General features: G+C 43.7%; 1 non-coding gene across 1 annotated transcript; it reads left to right on the top strand.

Moving 5' to 3' along the window:
• The first annotated feature begins 4,758 nt into the window (after nucleotides 1-4,758).
• On the top strand, nucleotides 4,759-4,829 carry trnak-uuu. Its single transcript has one exon. It is a non-coding gene; the product is annotated as a tRNA-Lys (tRNA).
• Nucleotides 4,830-6,523: the final 1,694 nt, after the last annotated feature.

Raw genomic sequence — 6,523 nt, 5'->3', positions numbered from 1 at the left:
GGGGAAAATATCGCCTTGTGTGCCGAATCCACCCTTGGATTGATCCCACCTCAATGTCTCCACATGCCTCTTCCATTGCTTGCAGAAGAGTCATGCGGGCATGTGGTTGCTGATCATATACTTTCCACCGCCACGCTGAAAATAATTCCTCGATTGCATTTAGAAAGGGGCTGTAAGGGGGCAGGTATAAAACTGTGAAATGATTATGGTTGTTGAACCAATCTCGGACCAGAGCAGCCCGGTGGAAACTAACATTATCCCAGATGACAACAAACCTGGGCTGCTGTAGTCTGTCCTGCACAACTGCATGTAGTGCATCTAGAAATGCAATGACCTTTCCTGTATTGTAGGGACCTAGAGTGGCATGATCCTTGGACACTAATTGCAACACACAAGGTGATATTTCCCCCACGCTGCACAGGGACATTTACAACAGCCCTTTGTCCAACTACGTTACGGCCCTGACGCCTGGTTTTGGCCAGATTGAATCCTGCCTCATCCACGTAGATGAACTCATGCGGCAGTTCGACGGCATCAAACTCCAGAACTGTCTGTAACAGAAAATATTGAATAGTGTTACTGAAAACACATACAGTAACTACAATGTCTATATTTTCACACAAGTAGGGGCTGGGTTGGGTGAGTATTGACAAAAACTACAAGCTACAGGCAGGGCAGGTGGCAGCATAAACCCTCATTCCCACATCACAATATATAGTATGTAAAGTAAAGTGACATACCTGCACATAATCATGGCGCAGATCCTTGACCCTGACACTGTTCCTCTCAAATGGCACCCTGTACAGCTGCTTCATTCTGAAGTTATGTTTCTGTATGATGCGACTTAGTGTAGAAATGCTGACCCTGTTGATATTGTTGAATTCATTTCCATTTGCAATTATGCGTTGTTGCAACTCACGAAGTCAGATTGCATTATTTTCTCGCACCATTTCAATGATGGCAAGCTCTTGTTGTTGAGTGAAGAGCCGTTCCCTTCCACCTTGAGGAGGTCGTCAAACCATTATGTAGAAAATGCCACCACAAGATGTCATTGGTTAGGTTATTTTTCACATACTGTACTTTCAAACTGTACACAGTACTGCAACATCACAATGGTATTCCTTTACATATACAGTACTTCACAGCACTACCCATTTTTGTATAGTATAGTTAGTACAGTAATACTGTAATATGATACAGAATCATGTGACACATACAGTAGGTACAGTCTGGAGTAGAAACTTGAAGATATACCTGTTCTCCAGTCGGAATGTCCTTATTATCGATGCTACTGTATAGCGACTGAGGTTAGGGTGGACGCTTTGCCCAGCCTCCCTCATGGACAGGCCATGATTTATCACATGGTCCACCAGAGTAGCCCTGATGTCATCCGATATACGTCTCCGCACTGGTCCTCGTCCTCTTCCACGTCCTCTTCCACATCCGACTCCTCTCTCTCTTTGTCCTCCTCTTACTCTGACTCTTATTGCCTCCATGCTTGCAAAGTTCTAAAAATTGCTTACCTGAGGCCTATTTGTAGTGCTAAGGCTCAGACTGATTGGTGTTCTGTTTTCTGTGCAAGTGTTTTCAGGTGTGTATGTAAGTGCATACAATTACCAGATGAGTTTTGCATTTTGAACAGAGTGTTTTCCCAATGATAACAGGTGATTTCGTTTTTGAACAAAGTGTCTAATGTAAGAAAACGTGTATAGTGTTTCGCAATAAGTGTGTTACAGAATTGCAAACAAAGTGCAAAGTTGACATTGTGTTTAAGCTATGGTTACACTGTGTTTAAGGTATGCTACAAGAAGTTTAGGTATTGAGGCTTTGGTCTAAGCATTCGGTTTTAGTGTGTAAGCAATGGGCAAAAACTGTAATCTCACCAAAAGGAGAAGGAGAGGCCGTAATGTGATTGGCCATCGGGCCATTGTTGGTATTCCTGGGCAGCGTGGTGGCAATGTCACATTATGTGCTGCCATCAGCAATCATGGGGTTGTCCACCATCATGCCAACCTGGGGCCCTACAACACTCACCAGCTCCTCATTTTCCTCAATCACATGCGAGATGCTTTGTTAGGGCAGCAGGATGAGCATCCCATCTATGTTGTTGTTTGGGACAATGTGAGTTTTCACAGAGCCCTCCAGGTTAGAGAGTGGTACAATATGAACCAAGGTTTTATCAATCTTTGCCTTCCACCGTACTCCCCTTTCCTAAAAACCATTGAGGAATTCTTATCCTCATGGCGGTGGAAGGTATATGAACGCCAACCTTACACCAGGGTAAATCTCCTGCAAGCCATGGGACTTGCCTGTGGTGACATAGGTGTGGAGGCATGCCAAGCCTGGATACGGCATGCCAGGGGTTTTTTCCCCCGTTGCCTGGCCAGACAAAATGTGGCCTGTGATGTGGATGAAGTCCTGTGGCCTGACCCAGTACGGAGACATGATGCTGTGGCTGAGTAATGCACTTATTTGTATATTTTTGTACTTTATTTTTACATGGGCTTACTGTACACAAGTGGCAAACGCATAAGATTTCTGTTTGTTTTTACAAGTGCTACATATAAATGCACAAGATTTCTGTTTTGTCTTTTTGTACAAGTGCTAAATGCACAGTTTTTTTTTGTTTTGCAACATGCATTTAGCCTACAGTGAACAATAAACATTTATTTCTCCAGCTTCATGTCCTGAGCATTGTGTTTTCTATTTTTCTACGTAGTGTTTAGTGACTGTTCAGTAGTGTTTTTTATTTTGATTGACTCTGGGCACGATTTGACAACATAGTTCAGTTTTGAGCACAGATTGAACTGTTTTGAGGTGAAAGTTTGGTTTAGAGCTTATAAGTGCAAATGGACAAGATCAAGTCAGTATCAGGATGAAGGACGCATGTTAGAACCAGGTATAAACAGTGCTTCTGAAAGTGAGATGTAGATGTGGTCGTGGGTGAGAGAGAGAAAGAGAGAGAGAGAGAGAGGGGGGGGCAGAGCAAGAGCAAGAGAGAGAGAGAGAGAGGAGGGACATGACGTGTGTGTGTGTGTGTGTGTGTTTTAAACATCTTAGCTGAAGATAAATAGCCAGGAGCTACAGAGGCAAAGACATGGGTAATCAATATGCTCCCTCACTGCAAACAGAGGGAGAGACAGAGCGAGAGAGAGACAGAGGGAGAGAGAGACAGAGGGAGAGAGAACACTACCTGATCTAATGACCACACGAGGGGACAGCTTTATTACAGGCCATACTGTTTCTAACTGTCTTAATCTCCCCCATAGAAACAACAGTGACAGCACCATCAACAAAAACGGAAGGGATCTGTTGCAGCTCTGTCGAAGCCTGGGTTTGTACTTTGTCAATGGTAGGTTACGGGGGGACTCTTTGGGGAGATTCACCTATTGTACACCTCTTGGCCACAGCACAGTAGACTATATGGATTACAGACATTGATCCTTTCTCTCTCAGCTCATTCACCGTCAAGCCACTAACACCTCTGTCTGATCACAGCCAAATGATGTTGTTCCTCAAAAGAACAGACATGGAAACAACCACACATTCACAGCCCAGTAAGCTGTACAACATCAGAAATTCATACAGATGGGCCCAAAACAGCACAGAAGAATACCAGAAAGCAACCAGTAACCAAAACATCCAAACACTCTTAGATAACTTTCTGGATACCACATCCACTCACACTAAAGAAGGCATCAATCTAGGAGTAAAAAACATCAACTATATATTCAGAACACTATTTAGAACACTATCAAACCAAAAGCACAGAGACCCAAATAATGGTGAATTACGCCTTCATTACTGTGAGACTTTAAAACTCTATAAACGTACACTCAGAACCAAAAAAGCACAGTACAATAGCAAGCAGCTGATACTAATTGAGGAGTTCATGAACACAAACAACTTCTTGCAAAATTTGAAAAAACTAAAAAAATCTAAACAAGAGGAATTAGCGATACAAAATGGTGACATATGGACAACCCATTTTAAAACACTCTACAACACAGTTCAAATTGACACAAACGCAGAACAATGCCAAATCATGAGAAGTTGAATGGATTAGAAAAAGCTACAAAGGACAATCAAAATCCATTGGACTCCCCAATTACTGACCAGGAGCTCTATAAGAAACTTCAGGCCCTCAAATTAAAAAAAGCATGCGGACCTGATGGCATCCTAAATGAGATCCTCAAATTCACTAGTGCAAAATGCCAATTGGCTATATTAAAACTGTTTAATTTGATCCTGAGTGTAGGTTATTTCCCTGACATCTGGAATCAAGGACTCATAACCCCAATCTTTAAGACCTGAGATAAATTTAACCTGAGATAAATTTAACAACTTTATGACAGCGAGGTGTGGGGTCCACTTGCAAAACAAGATTTCACCAAATGGGACAAACACCCCATTGAAACCCTGCATGCAGAGTTCTGTAAGATTCTCGTACATGTCCAGAGGAAAACTACAAACAATGCATGCAGGGCAGAATTAGGCCAATATCCACTAATAATAAAAACTCAAAAAATAGCAATTAAGTTTAGGAAACATCTCAAATACAGTGACCCCCTCTCATATCATTACCAAGCCCTGCAATACCAAGAGCTGAGCAAAGAAAATAGTCCCCTCATCCAGCTGGTCCTGGGGCTGAGTTCACAAACCTGTTTCGCTAACACACTGAAGCCTCAGGACCAGAACATCCAATCAATCAGAATAAACCAAATTACAACACATTCAAAACAAAACTACATTATTTATGTAGTAGCTCAGTTGGTAGAGCATGGCGCTTTTAACGCCAGGGTTGTGGGTTCAATTCCCACGGGGGGCCAGTATGAAAAATGTATGCACTCTGGATAAGAGTGTCTGCTAAATGACTGAAAATGTAAAAAAATGTATTGGGAAACACAAGCACAAGCACAAAGTAAAATGCAGTGCTATCTGGCCCTAAATCGACAGTACACCGTGGCTAACTATTTGACCATGGTTACTGATCAAAACCATAGAAAAACCTTGACAAATTACAGGCTCAGTGAGCATAGCCTTGCCATTGAGAAGGGTAGACACAGGAAAATCTGGCTCCCTGTAGAGGAAAGGCTGTGCAACCACTGCACCACAGCAGAACCAGAGACAGAGCTGCATTTCCTGACAAAATGTCAAAAATATAAAACAATTAGAGAGTGTCATTTCCCCAAATTTGAAACTGTTTTTCAAGGTTTCAAAGACCTCTCTGATGAGAATAGGCTACCCGTCCTTTTGGGGGAGGACGCAGGGAGCTGTGGGTTGGCAGCGCACTACATTGCTGCCTGTCATAACATGAGGGACAGTGTCTGACAGACCAACCAACCTGCACATGTCCTCTATGCCATTGTTATTGTTATTGTTCAATGTATGGTTATTTTGACCCATGGTTATTGTTGTTACTGTTGTCCCGTTGACAATATTGATTATTATTATTTTAATTACATTAATAGTGTAAATATCCAAAGTAAGCATTGGCAATATGTACATTGTTAGGTCATGCAAATAAAGCAAATTGAATTGAATTGACAGAGAGAGAGAGAGAGACAGAGGGAGAGAGACAGAGGGCGAGAGAGAGGGCGAGAGACAGAGGGAGAGAGACAGAGGGAGAGAGACAGAGGGCGAGAGAGAGGGCAAGAGACAGAGGGAGAGAGACAGAGGGAGAGAGACAGCTACCAAGAAGCCATTTCAGGCTAGTTATGAGGTTGGGAGACTGGGAACCTATCTGGGCTAGCTAAAACCAACTTCATAAAATTGCTAGGTGGCTAGTTTTTTAACATTACATGATTTTATTATTTTATTTTTATAGGACACCTCTGAGGGGACACGTGCCCTAGTGCCACCTATGGGTATGACACCTCTGAATTGGGGTATTTCTGCAACTCTCATAGTCTTATAAAGACCATGCTTACCTAACACCAATTACCAAGGGCAAAAGGAATGCCCCCTGTAATGACTGGCGCCCCCTGTGGTGTGCTGGAGTAAACAGCGGTCACATGTGTGTCTGTTTGAACCTGTGGTCCAGGGGGCTGTGGTCAGCCAGGTGGTTTATAAGAAGTGCCCTCCTGCCCTGGCCTGGCTAGCTGGACACCAGGAAGGCCAGAGGAGTAAACTATCCACCCAGACACAGGTGCAGGGACTGGAAGAGGGCGAGTATGAGAGGAGGGCCAGGAGCTCTTCTATTGAGCATGACTTAAAAGCCATTCAACCACAGTACCCATACCCAGCACCGCGAGGCCATGTAGCTGCTGTCAGTGTGCGTGTGCATGTGTGCGCGAGCAAGAGAACAACGTTGAAAAGCTTATTGCAGGCAAAGCCAAGATATCTGTCCCTGATGTACGAGGCCAACCCCCCCAATGCGTGTGCGTGTGAAAGGTATGGAAGGATTGTTGTGTTGGCTTGGCTGACCGTCTGCGGTTCTGTGGCGGTGAGAGGGAGAGTTGGGAGCGCAGAGCGGGCGTTGCTGCCGAAATCCCTGAGAAATGTTCGTTTTGGATCTGAGTCC

This window comes from Coregonus clupeaformis, chromosome 2, assembly GCF_020615455.1.
Source record: "Coregonus clupeaformis isolate EN_2021a chromosome 2, ASM2061545v1, whole genome shotgun sequence".
In the NCBI taxonomy this organism is placed as follows: domain Eukaryota; kingdom Metazoa; phylum Chordata; class Actinopteri; order Salmoniformes; family Salmonidae; genus Coregonus; species Coregonus clupeaformis.
This window is presented reverse-complemented; position numbering and strand designations above follow the sequence as displayed.